General features: G+C 38.4%; 1 protein-coding gene across 1 annotated transcript in view; it reads left to right on the top strand.

Annotated features, from left to right (window-relative positions):
• The window catches only part of CFAP61 (cilia and flagella associated protein 61), an 854,500-nt gene that overhangs the window by 791,072 nt on the left and 49,653 nt on the right, over positions 1–13,775 (top strand). The window lies entirely within an intron of this gene.

The raw sequence follows: 13,775 nt of genomic DNA on the forward strand, positions 1-13,775 counted from the left end.
GATTTAAGTGGAATTGAAAAAAACATTCTAGTTCAAATTTAAATGCACATAGATGAATTACATTGTTGAATATAAACACATTTGCAATATACATGTATAGGCAAAAATGCTTCTAGTAAAAGTTATAACTGGTTTAGTGTTAGTATTTTCCTCTGCACATGCATGTGAAGCATAGCTAGATATTCTCAGTGTAACAGCTTTTTAAATGCTGCAGCTGCTCAGAGCAGCAGTGGGGCTTGTATCCAGTCAGAAATTAACAAATTGATTAATTACCAAATGATACAAGCACCTTGGGCACTCTGAGCAAGTGCTCTGTTTAAAATGCTGGTTCACAGAGCATACTTAAATACACTTTTGAAACAGCTATAACTTTTATTAGAAGCATTTTTGCTAATACATGTATATTACAAAAATGTTTCTATTCAAAGTTAAAATGCATCCAAGTGGATTCCAATGTTTGCTTGAATGTCCATTTAATAATAATTGTTTACTTTTACGCTTTTGAGTGCAACCATTTTTTTCTGTTGCCTATGGATTAGCCAGAATAATTAAAAATAATGAAATGACATGTTTTTACAAAAGCAAGATACACCTAATGGAAGAATAGTATATTATATATGCTTTGTTCTTACAGTTAATAATTAACTCTAGCATTCTGCCTGAAAGCAGGAAAATTCAGGTTGCCGTCTTTTTGTCCTATGTATGCTTAGGGTTGCCACCTTTTTTTGGGAAAAAATACCAACCAAGTTCATTAGCATACATTTGCATAAATAATTGCCCAGCATAAATCAGGATCTAAACCTGCTATGACTGACTTTAAATGATTATTGGTTTACTAGTCCTAAAGCCCGTTCACACGGGCCATTTTTTGCAGTACAGCGGTCCCACCTCTTTCACTTTCTCCCTCCCCCTCTCTTTTGCTCTCTCTCCCCCTCTCTTTTGAGCTCTCTCTCTCCCCCCTCTCTTTTGAGCTCTCTCCCCATCTCTTTTTAGCTCTCTCTCTCCCCCCTCTCCTTTGCGCTCTCTTTCTCCCCCTCTCTGTTGCGCTCTCTCTCTCCCCCCTCTCTTTCTCCCCCCTCTCTTTTGTGCTCTCTCTCTCCCCCTCTCTTTTACACTCTCTCTCTCCCCCTCTCTTTTGCGCTCTCTCTCTCCCCCCTCTCTTTTGCGCTCTCTCTCTCCCCCTCTCTTTTGAGCTCTCTCCCCCTCTCTTTTGCGCTCTCTCTCTCCCCCTCTCTTTTGCGCTCTCTCTCTCCCCCTCTCTTTTGCGCTCTCTCTCTCCCCCTCTCTTTTGCGCTCTCTCTCTCCCCCTCTCTTTTGCGCTCTCTCTCCCCCTCTCTTTTGCGCTCTCTCTCTCCCCCTCTCTTTTGCGCTCTCTCTCCCCCTCTCTTTTGCGCTCTCTCTCTCCCCTCTCTTTTGCGCTCTCTCTCTCCCCCTCTCTTTTGCGCTCTCTCTCTCCCCCTCTCTTTTGCGCTCTCTCTCTCCCTCATCTCTTTTGCGCTCTCTCTCTCCCCCATCTCTTTTGCACTCTCTCCCCACCTCTCTCTCTCCCCTCTCTCTTGCGCTCTCTCTCCCCCTCTCTTTTGTGCTCTCTCTCCCCTCTCTTTTGCGCTCTCTCTCCCACCCTTTCTTTTGCGCTCTCTCCCCCTCTCTTTTGCGCTCTCTCTCCCCCCTCTCTTTTGCGCTCTTCCCCCTCTCTTTTGCGCTCTCTCCCCCTCTCTTTTGCTGTCTCTCTCCCCCTCTCTCTTTTGCTGTCTCTATCCCCCTCTCTTTTGCTCTCTCTCTCCCCCTCTCTTTTACGCTCTCTCTCTCCCCCTCTCTTTTGCGCTCTCTCCCCCTCTCTTTTACGCTCTCTCTCTCCCCCTCTCTTTTGAGCTCTCTCCCCCTCTCTTGCTCTCTCTCTCCCTCTCTCTTGCGCTCTCTCTCTCCCCCTCTCTTTTGCGCTCTCTCTCTCCCCCTCTCTTTTGCGCTCTCTCTCTCCCCCTCTCTTTTGCGCTCTCTCTCCCCCTCTCTTTTGCGCTCTCTCTCTCCCCTCTCTTTTGCGCTCTCTCTCTCCCCCTCTCTTTTGCGCTCTCTCTCTCCCCCTCTCTTTTGCGCTCTCTCTCTCCCTCATCTCTTTTGCGCTCTCTCTCTCCCCCATCTCTTTTGCACTCTCTCCCCACCTCTCTCTCTCCCCTCTCTCTTGCGCTCTCTCTCCCCCTCTCTTTTGTGCTCTCTCTCCCCTCTCTTTTGCGCTCTCTCTCCCACCCTTTCTTTTGCGCTCTCTCCCCCTCTCTTTTGCGCTCTCTCTCCCCCCTCTCTTTTGCGCTCTTCCCCCTCTCTTTTGCGCTCTCTCCCCCTCTCTTTTGCTGTCTCTCTCCCCCTCTCTCTTTTGCTGTCTCTATCCCCCCTCTCTTTTGCTGTCTCTCTCCCCCTCTCTCTTTTGCTGTCTTTCTCCCCCCTCTCTTTTGCTGTCTTTCTCCCCCCTCTCTTTTGCTGTCTTTCTCCCCCCTCTCTTTTGCTGTCTCTCTCCCGCTCTCTCTTTTGCTGTCTCTCTCCCCCCTCTCTTTTGCTGTCTCTCTCCCCTTCTCTCTTTTGCTGTCTCTCCCCCCCCCTCTCTTTTGCTGTCTCTCTCCCCCCTGTCTTTTGCTGTCTCTCTCCCCCCTGTCTTTTGCTGTCTCTCTCTCTCTCCCCCTCTCTCCCCCTCTCTCTCTCTCTCCCCCTCTCTATCTCTCTCCCCGCTCTCTAGCTCTCTCCCATCTTCCATCTATTGCACGACCGAGCCCTGCCACGCCCCCTTCACGGCCCGGTCACGTCCGGCCACGCCCACTTCTGCCGTGGCGGCAGATCTTCAGCTAGGGAGTAGGACTCAAAGGCCAGGTGTGTTTGTCCTCATGCTGTCTCTACTGCGCATGACAGCTTCGGACAAACACACTTGGCCTTTTATTATATAGGATAATTCGACTCTAGCACACTTTATTTCTATATTTAATATTTATTTTTAACTTTGACCTGAACCTTAAAAATACCGGCCATATCAGTAAAAAATGGCTGTGTTAACCCTATGCATACTCTGTGCCCTATATATTGTCACCTACACACACACACAAACATTAATGTAGCATATTTAGTTCAGCAGTAAATTTAAACTATAAGTGATTTTCTCTTCTTCTGACTTCTAATAAAATATTAACAAATCTGATTTGACTAAAGATTTGGTGCTTTTTAGTAAAACTAATTGTATAAAGCCTAACTCTAACTATGGGTGTCTGTTTTTCTACAAATTAAAGACATGCTGCAGTCTGCTTGCACACTACAATGAAACAAAGCAGCTCTCAGGTCTGGAAATATACAAAGCCGCATTAAACACGTGCACTGTACAAATTGAAAGCCCAGGTCATTTCAGATTAAATACATTGAACTAATCATTGGTAACTTATTTTATTCTGCTGGTGGGTACAATTCATTAAAGCTGCATAAAAATGTTTTATAAAGAAATAAACAGGGAAATTAATTTTGACCTGTTATTGGATTTGAGACATTTGTAGTAAATATAAATGGATAAAAGAGGTAATACAAAGCATTTCCAATAACATAGATGGAAGAGCCACATGTTTTCAAATTTTTACTTAAAGGGACATGAAATTCAATTTTTTTTTTTCTTGCATGATTTAGATAGATCATTTGAGTTTAAATAACTTTATAATTGACTTCAATTATCTAATTTGCTTTGTTCTCTTGGTATACTTTGTATATAAAAGCATACCTAGGTAGGCTCTGGAGCTGCTGATTGGTGACTGCACATATATGCCTCTTGGTATTGGCTCACCCAATGCACTTAGCTAGTTTCCAGTAGTGCAGTGCTGCTTCTTCAACCAAGGATACCAAGAAAATTAAGCAAATTTGATAATAGAAGTAAATTGGAAAGTTGTTTAAAATTGTATTCTCTGTCTGAATCATGAAAGTAAAATTTGGGGGTTTTATGTCTGAGATTCAGATAGAGCATGGAATTTTAAGCAACTTTCTAATTTACTCCTATTATCAAATTTTCTTCATTCATCTTGGTATCTTTATTTGAAATGCAAGAATGTAAGTTTAGATGCCGGCCCATTTTTGGTGAACAACCTAGGTTGTCCTTGCTGATTGGTGGATAAATTCATCCACCAATAAAAAAGTGCTGTCCAGAGTTCTGAAACCCTAAAAAAACTTAGATGCCTTCTTTTTCAAATGAAGATAGGAAGAGAACGAAGAAAAATTGATAACAGGAGTAAATTAGAAAGTTGCTTAAAATTGCATGCTCTATCTGAATCACGAAAGAAAAAAATTTGGGTTCAGTGTCCCTTTAATGCACTGTGTTACATTGTTGCGGATATATCTGTATACAGGATCGTCGGGAGAATTGGTTAGAGGAGGGTCCCCCTGCCTCAGATTCTGCCCTTTTGCCAAGCAGGTTCTAGTGATTATCTTAATTTGTTCAGGCTCTTAAACTAATATATGACTTATTGTGCAAATTTGTAGCAGAGTATTCTAATGTATGGCTACAGTAGCTAAAGGGATTACCTCTCTATTATCATGCAATGATGTTCTTCACTTTACGTTAACAAGCACACTATACTGCAGTGCAAACAGACGTAATGTGTCACACAGAAAAAGGTTATATAGCTCAGAATTATATGGTGTAGGAAGGGAACATTAACAAACAGGTGTTAACTCTTTTTCAATCTTTCCTAACATGTTTATAGTGCTGGTGTCCTTTTTATGATCCTAACCTTATGTCACTATACTGTGCCCCTCCCATGACCATGCATCTGTTCCTTGCAGAAGGGACATTGTAGACAAAATGTTTACATCATGCATATGAAAGGGCTGCTAATATGTGTTAAAATATGTTATGCAGGGGAAAGGATGCTGTTTGCATTTAAATTGTACACTAACTATATTCAGGTATCAATTACTCGTTGGTTGACAGTGACAAGCCCCTGCAAAACTAACAGGGAAAAAAGTGAATTAAAGGTACATGAAACTCCATATTTTTCTTTCATGGTTCAGATAGAGCATATAATAAAAAAAAAAATCCAATTTATTTCTATTAACAAATATACTTTGTTTGCTTTGTATCCTTTGTTAAAGAACATAGGTAGCTCAGGAGTGGGCACTTTATGTCAGCAGTTTCGCAACAATGATTTTAGGAGTATTATACATTGTGAAAACACTGTTTCCGTCTAGTGCTTAAAAGTGTATAGAAACTGCTGCCATATAGTGCGACCTCCTGAGCTTACCTACCTGTTTTTCATTGAATGAAGTAAATGATAAAGCTCTTTAAAATTGTACGTTCTATCTGAATCATGAAACAAATAAGGTTTAATGTGCCTTTAAATCAGTACAGTAACAACTTCCCCCGCTAAAAAAAATAAAAAACTTGAGCGTTGGAGTATTTTTAAGGTTCAGGTCAATGTAAATAATAAAGAATAAAATATAAAAATAAAGACCTTTATGTGTGTAGGAATCTAATTTAAAATGAGTCCTATCAGCTTTAGTTTCTGTGTTAATTTATAAGTAAATAACCAAAGTATATTGCAAAATACTCATAACTAAAGATTTTATATAAAAATCTCAAGGTGTTTATTGTCCCTTTAAGAAAACTGTTGAGGTTAAATTTGTTTCTGCGTAATGATAGTGTCTTCATCTTCAGTGTTTGTGGATGTGATATCTTTAGTGAGTTTATATTCATTACATACAAGTCCATATATGAATGTCAATAATGCTTATCTCCCATACGTCTGTGTCCTTTGTCTACCCCTGGTCACATCTCCTTCCTTATCCTTAGGTCTTATTCCTTGAGGCACTCAGTCAGGGGCAGTGACCCACTAATCCAACACCCCAGTTGAGAATCACTGCTTTATTTCAGCTCTGTTTGCTGCCCTTTACTTTATTTTTACTGCAATGGTTCTTTTGAGCGTATATCTACACGTTTAGAGCAAATCAGCGCAGACGGTTTTCCCCTAGACCTACTCTATATACCCTAGACCTACTCTATATACCCTAGACCTACTCTATATACCCAGGTCTGGTGCTAGAATTTTTGGCTGCACAGGCAAAGACACATTTTTACCACCCACCCCTCCAAACAAATTACATACCCTCCAATTGCTGCTTCTTCAAAAAGGTGTTATAGAGATGTGCTAAAACAGCCATAGATAACCATTTAATCTATAGAGAATGCAGATTCCTATTACCACATCAAATCCTTGACTGATATGATAATCTGGTTTATTATAACTATAATGCTTATTTTACAATTATTACATTTTAAGGAGGAAAAAAGCAACTCATGTTTTTTTAGAGTGTGTTTCATACAGGTCTCATTATACTCTCTAAGCACTTTACTCCTGCAAGTCTTGTTGTTTTATCCTACCAAATGTATGTTGGTGAGTTTATCTCAAAAAACACAATGCACTTAGTAGACTGATAGAAAAAGACATGTGATACTAAAAACAAATTTAAAGGGATAAGAAACCCAATTTTTTTTCTTTCATGCTTCAGACAAAGCATGCAATTTTAAGCATCTTTCTAATTTACTTCTATTATACGTTTTTCTACGTTATCCTTGCTTTGCGGCCAAAGGGGTGCATTAGCTACGCATCTTTTTTTTTCTAGCGCTACTTCTAAACAACGCTGGTATTGAGAGTTCTCTGAAGGACTGCGTTAGGCTCCAAAAAGGGAGCGTAGAGCATAATTTACCGCCACTTCAACTCTCAATACCAGTGTTGCTTACTGTAGCGGCTAGCTTGAAAAACGTGCTCGTGCACGATTCCCCCATAGGAAACAATGGGGCAGTTTGGGCTTAAAAAAACCTAACACCTGCCAAAAAGCAGCGTTAAGCTCCTAACGCAGCCCCATTGTTTCTTATGGGGAAACAGTTTCTAAGTCTGCACCTAACACCCTAACATGAACTGCAGTCTAAACACCCCTAACCTTACACTTATTAACCCCTAATCTGCCGTCCCCGCTATCGCTGACACCTGCATTATATTATTAACCCCTAATTTGCCGCTCCGTACACCGCCGCAACCTACATTATACCTATGTACCCCTAATCTGCTGTCCCTAACATTGCCGACAGCTATATTATATTTATTAACCCCTAATCTGCCCCCCCCCAACATCGCTGCTACCTTACCTACACTTATTAACCCCTAATCTGCCGACCGGACCTCGCTGATACTCTAATAAATGTATTAACCCCTAAAGCTAAGTCTAATCCTAACCCTAACACCCCCCTAAGTTAAATATCATTTTAATCTAACGAAATAAATTAAGTCTTATTAACTAAAGTCTTCCTATTTAAAGCTAAATACTTACCTGTAAAATAAACCCTAATATAGCTACAATATAACGAATAATTATATTGTAGCTATTTTAGGATTTATATTTATTTTACAGGCAACTTTGTATTTATTTTAACTAGCTACAATAGCTATTAAATAGTTATTTACTATTTAATAGCTACCTAGTTAAAATAATTACAAAATTACCTGTAAAATAAATCCTAACCTAAGTTACAATTAAACCTAACACTACACTATTAATAAATTAATTAAATCAATTAACTACAATTACCTACAATTAAATAAACTAAACTAAATTACAAAAAAACAAACACTAAATTACAAAAAATAAAAAAAGATTACAAGAATTTTAAGCTAATTACACCTACTCTTAGCCCCCTAATAAAATAACAAAGCCCTCCAAAATAAAAAAAATTCCCTACCCTAATCTAAATTAAAAAAGTTAACAGCTCTATTACCTTACCAGCCCTTACAGGGGCTTTTTGCGGGGCATGCCCCAAAGAAATCAGCTCTTTTGCCTGTAAAAACAAACACAATACCACCCCCAACATTACAACCCACCACCCACATACCCCTACTCTAACCCAAACCCCCCTTAAATAAACCTAACACTACCCCCCTGAAGATCTCCCTACCTTGAGTCGTCTTCACCCAGCCGGGCACCGATGGACCAAAAGAAGACATCCGGAGCAGCAGAAGTCTTCATCCTATCCGGGCAGAAGAGGACATCCGGACCGGTAGACATCTTCATCCAAGCGGCATCTTCTATCGACATCCATCTGGAGCGGAGCCATCTTCTTCCAGACGACGCGGATCCATCCTTCTTCCACGATGCCTACTCGCCGAATGAAGGTTCCTTTAAATGACGTCATCCAAGATGGCGTCCCTCGAATTCCGATTGGCTGATAGGATTCTATCAGCCAATTGGAATTAAGGTAGGAAAAATCTGATTGGCTGATTGAATCAGCCAATCAGATTCAAGTTCAATCGGATTGGCTGATCCAATCAGCCAATCAGATTGAGCTTGCATTCTATTGACTGATCGGAACAGCCAATAGAATGCAAGCTCAATCTGATTGGCTGATTGGATCAGCCAATCCGATTGAACTTGAATCTGATTGGCTGATTCAATCAGCCAATCAGATTTTTCCTACCTTAATTCCGATTGGCTGATAGAATCCTATCAGCCAATCGGAATTCGAGGGACGCCATCTTGGATGACGTCATTTAAAGGAACCTTCATTCGGCGAGTAGGCGTCGTGGAAGAAGGATGGATCCGCGTCGGCTGGAAGAAGATGGCTCCGCTCCGGATGGATGAAGATAGAAGATGTCCGGTCGGCAGATTAGGGGTTAATAAGTGTAGGTAAGGTAGCGGCAACGTTGGGGGAGGGCAGATTAGGGGTTAATAAATATTATGTAGGTGTCAGCGATGTTAGGGGCAGCAGATTAGGGGTTCATAGGGATAATGTAGGTTGCGGCGATGTGCGGTCGGCAGATTAGGGGTTAAAAATATTTATTATAGTGGCGGCGATGTGGGGGGACCTCGGTTTAGGGGTACATAGGTAGTTTATGGGTGTTAGTGTACTTTAGAGCACAGTAGTTAAGAGCTTTATAAACCGGCATTAGCCCATAAAGCTCTTAACTACTGACTTTTTTCTGCGGCTGGAGTCTTGTCGGTAGAGGCTCTAATGCTCACTTCAGCCAAGACTCTAAATACCGGCGTTAGGAAGATCCCATTGAAAAGATAGGATACGCGATTGGCGTAAGGGGATCTGCGGTATGGAAAAGTCGCGGCTGGAAAGTGAGCGTTAGACCCTTTCCTGGCTGACTCTACATACCAGCGGGCGGTAAAAAGCAGCGTTAGGATCCCTTAACGCTGCTTTTGACGGCTACCGCAGAACTCTAAATCTAGGCGTTAGTTAATAATAGTAATATTATTTAGATTTATTTAAATAATATTTAAGTTAGGGGGGTGTGGTTTAGGGGTTAATAACTTTATTATAGTGGCGGCGGCAAATTAGGGGTTAATACATTTAATAGGCAATAGGTTAATTGCGGGTGTGGGCTATGGTGGTTTAGGGGTTAATAATTTAGTTATTACTTGCGTTGTGGGCTATGGTGGTTTAGGGGTTAATAGAGTTTATTAGTTATTGCGGTTGACAGGTAGATAGACATTGCGCATGCTTTAGGTGTTAGTTTATTTTTGCAGGCATTTTATGGAGTTACGGTGCTCCCATACTCAGCACAAGGCCTGTTACGGCTGCCTTTTATGGAGAGGTAAAAATGGAGTAAGATTTCTCCATTTTCACCACGTAAGGCCTTGCGCTGGATATTGGATACCGATTTACGACGCGGTCCCATGTTAGCCTATGGAAGTAAAAATTGCGAGCGACGGGTGAAATATACGAGCGTAACTTGTATGCTACGCCGTATATGTGATACCAAAACAGCGCAAAAACCGGCATCGCCGGCTTTTGCGGGCGACACTGTATATGTAATGGGGCCCAAGGAGTAAGATGCTGCTATGGCTAATATCGATATCTGGTGCTAGATACTGAGTATAACTAATGTATTACATAATTTCAATCCTCTTTATCTATAATAAATAATGACCCATTACAACATTCCTCATTCAGATGAGGAGTAATTTATCTCTCTTAGTGCTAGATTACTAGCTTTTTGTATGTGTCGGGTTAGTGCACGAGCGAAAACTTTTTTCTTTCAACTTGAAATACACGCAGTATCTGACGCACACAAAAATCGTACTTCTTGCACAAACATGAGCGCTATTTACCGCTGCGGCTACACTTGTAATCTAGCTGTTAGTAATATGTAAACAATAGTGCAGTAATATAATACTCTTAATACATTGCATTTTTATATTCCTTTAATGTCACCCAGGTAATGGATTTCAGCTCAGGGCTGGACTGAAATTATTCCTTTTGGATAACGCAGATTTGTAAAGCTGCTATAGTGCAATACTTATACTCAGATAATGGAGATTTTGTTTTATTTATTTGCTATACATTTGCCATGTTAGTTTAATTGTACATATTAGATTTAATTCATATTAACCTTAACCTTTCCACCCACGTTGCCATATACTTTATCCCTTTACCCCATTCCAACAAACAGATTAGGGCCAGATTACAAGTGGAACGCTATTTAGTGCTTGCGGTAGAGCGCTAATTGCACTAGAAGTAAACTTTTTGCGTGCGCCGGGTTACGCTTGTATTATAAGTTGAAAGTAAAAAGTTATTGCGCTCGTGCTAACTCGACGCATGCAAACAGTTACTTCTAGAGTAATTAGAATATTGTGCACGCCCTCCCTCGATAACCTATTTCCCATAGAAGTAAATGGAGCAAAAAAATAGGAAAAAACACCCTACTTGCGCGCAAACCCTAATTTATGTTCTGAAGGGCGTTAATCTGATATGAGAAGATAAATATTTCACATTCCAATGTTCTTCACAGAGAAGACTATGGTCTGTTTATTCATAAATACATATTTATATAAATATGATGATTTTTTTGTTTCAAAATATTTTGAATTAGATGTTCTAGGACCATTTGAAACACAAATAATTATATTAATGATTAAAACTGAGTGTTAATATTTCAGTTTTAAAACGTTATGAATTATTATTTGTAATACTTAAAAATATAATAAAAGTTGCAAAGTCTCATTGTAAAAAATTTAAATATATTGTAATTGAGATTTCATTACATATTAAAAGTATAATATTGATTTGTTATAGTTTGTTAAATCTATTTAACATCTTAAAATTATGGGATTTTAGAAGATGTAGCAATTCTATATACAGAAGCTAAATATTAGTTTCATAAAATTATATTTCACTAAAATGGTAGAGCTTTTAACATGGTGTTTAGTATTAGATATGCAAAGTTCAGAAAATGTTGCAGATTTCTGAGTCTTGGGGGATTCACACAGGAAGACAGTTACACAGTTGTAGTCTTCCTTTATCGGAACCTTTAATAATTTAACAAAATACCTGTTTTCTTTCAAAGAAGTTTTCAAATTCTACTCCAGTCTAATCCATTTGAAACCTTGCGATAACCAACTTATCGCTAGCTTCTCAAATGCATTTGTGGTATGATCACATACCCTATACAGGGAAAATTCAACTGTATTCCAATACATCAGAAAACCAGTTTAACAATTTCTACAGCACTTGGTTTGTGAGTGTTTTATTTTTTTTTTATTTTTTTTTTATTAATGTTAATGTTTTTTTTGGGGGGGTTGCACATGATAGTTCATATAGTAATAAACATAAACACATTTTGATTTAATAGAGAAATATTGCTCAAATGAATGTTTAAACATGTTATTTAGTGTTTTAGCCATTTAAAGTTAACAGTTTTAATAAGTGTGAGGTGTTAGAGCTGTAATTTTATTCACTTTTTAACACAGTTTTAGAACATGAACAATTAAACAATATTTGGTTTCTTTAAAATAAACAAATAGTATAAACCAGTATTAGATGTTTTTCTGCAAAATTTCTTAGGGATTTGAGAAATCACAATTCACAACAAAATAGATTATTGGTTAAAGGGACAGGAAACCCACAAATTTTATTTCATGATTTGGATAGAATATACAATTTTAAACAACTTTCCAATTTACTTCTATTATCAAATGTGTTTCATTCTATTCTTATCCTTTGCTGAAGGAACAGCATTGCACTACTGCCAGCAAGATGAACACATCTAGTTAGCCAATCACAAGAGACAATTGTGTACAGGCACCAATCAGCAACTAGCCAACCACAAGAGACAATTGTGTACAGGCACCAATCAGCAACTAGCTCCCACTAGTGGGGGATATGTGTGTATTCTTTTTCAACAAGGGATACCAAGAGATCAGAGCACATTTAAAAATAGAAGTGAATTTAAGTATCTTAAAATGACATGCTCTATCTGAATCATGCCAGCTTAATTTTAACTTTCCTGAATCCTATCCCTTTAAGACTAATGCTTTTTTTAGATCTCTGAGTCTAGCATAAGAAAGGGAAGGTTCGGAACTAGAGATTGTACAATAAAAATATTATGATGATGTTAGATAATAGTGACAAAGAAGTGAGTAGGACATTGGTGGAAAACTTCCTAACACCTGCTGACTGCAGATCAATAATATATATGTAAGGAAATTGTTGGCTTTTGCCTTTACAAACATGGTGGCACATTGTTGCTGTACGGAAAAACAACTGTCACCATATTTGTATAGGAAGAACATAGCTTCCAGCATAAAGTTACTAAGGTGGAACGAAAACTCCTATTGCTCCTATGCAGCTGCCGGCTCAGCTTCTGCTGATTGAAAAAGCCAGAAAGGATGTTGTTGGCATTGCCTTTGTCCAGGGTCCCAGTGAGGTCTAGTTGCACCCTGACTGTGCATATGAGCTTTCATATTTACATGTTTAAACTATATTTATATCACAAAGGATATACTAGTAACAACAATTTATATGGTGTGTTTGGAATTGTGAACACTTATACTTTACATTAGCGTCAGTTAAAGGAACACTAAAGTCAAAATTTATTTTTTGTGATTCAGATAGAGCATGCAAATTTAAATAACTTTACAGTTCACTTCTATTATTAAACTATGCAGATTCTTTTTATAGTCACACATTATGAGGCACCAGTTCCTACTGAGCATGTGCAAGAATTCACAGTGTGTGTGTATATACAGTATATATATATATATATATATTAAAAGGTGGATACAGCGCCTATATGTCCAATATACTGTTGAGGTATGTGAGGATAAAATGTTGTGACAAAAAGAAAAAATACACTAATAAAAGATACAATGATAAAAGAAAATTAAAAAATAATAAACAATAAATAATAATGTTAAAAAATAAAATAAATTAAATAATAGTCCAGCTAAAAATAGCATATGAAATATATGAACTTAGAAGTAGTGTTCATACGAGTCCTAAAAATGGTATAATTCGTAATATTTGTGGTGTGATTGGCTGATAGCAAGGGGATGAAAAATAGAATTAACTTTAAAATTTGTCAGAAAAAATCTAATCATTTGAAAAGTGCTTTTGCATTGTCTTTTTATTATGCATATGTTGATTATGCAATTCTGTTGTATTTAGTGCTCCTTTAGCCAGATGCCAAATTGTTAAATATTTACAGAAATCATAAATAGTAGCAGAATGTCCGAGTATAAATATAGATCAGTCCTTTATTAAGACTTCTGAGTTATCTGTGTATAAATATTGTCTATATTAGACGGAGCAGAACACGGAATAAAATGAGTGTGTATGATTGTGCATAATATCTGATTTACAAGTATGAATTTGTGACAGAGCGCAGTCAAATAAATGTTTACATGACACACAGGCAGCAATTGTTGTTATGTGGCTAGAACTTTTGTGCTATACATGTTTATTCGCTGATTATAATATTTATAATATG

Source organism: Bombina bombina, chromosome 4 (assembly GCF_027579735.1).
Source record: "Bombina bombina isolate aBomBom1 chromosome 4, aBomBom1.pri, whole genome shotgun sequence".
Classification (NCBI taxonomy): domain Eukaryota; kingdom Metazoa; phylum Chordata; class Amphibia; order Anura; family Bombinatoridae; genus Bombina; species Bombina bombina.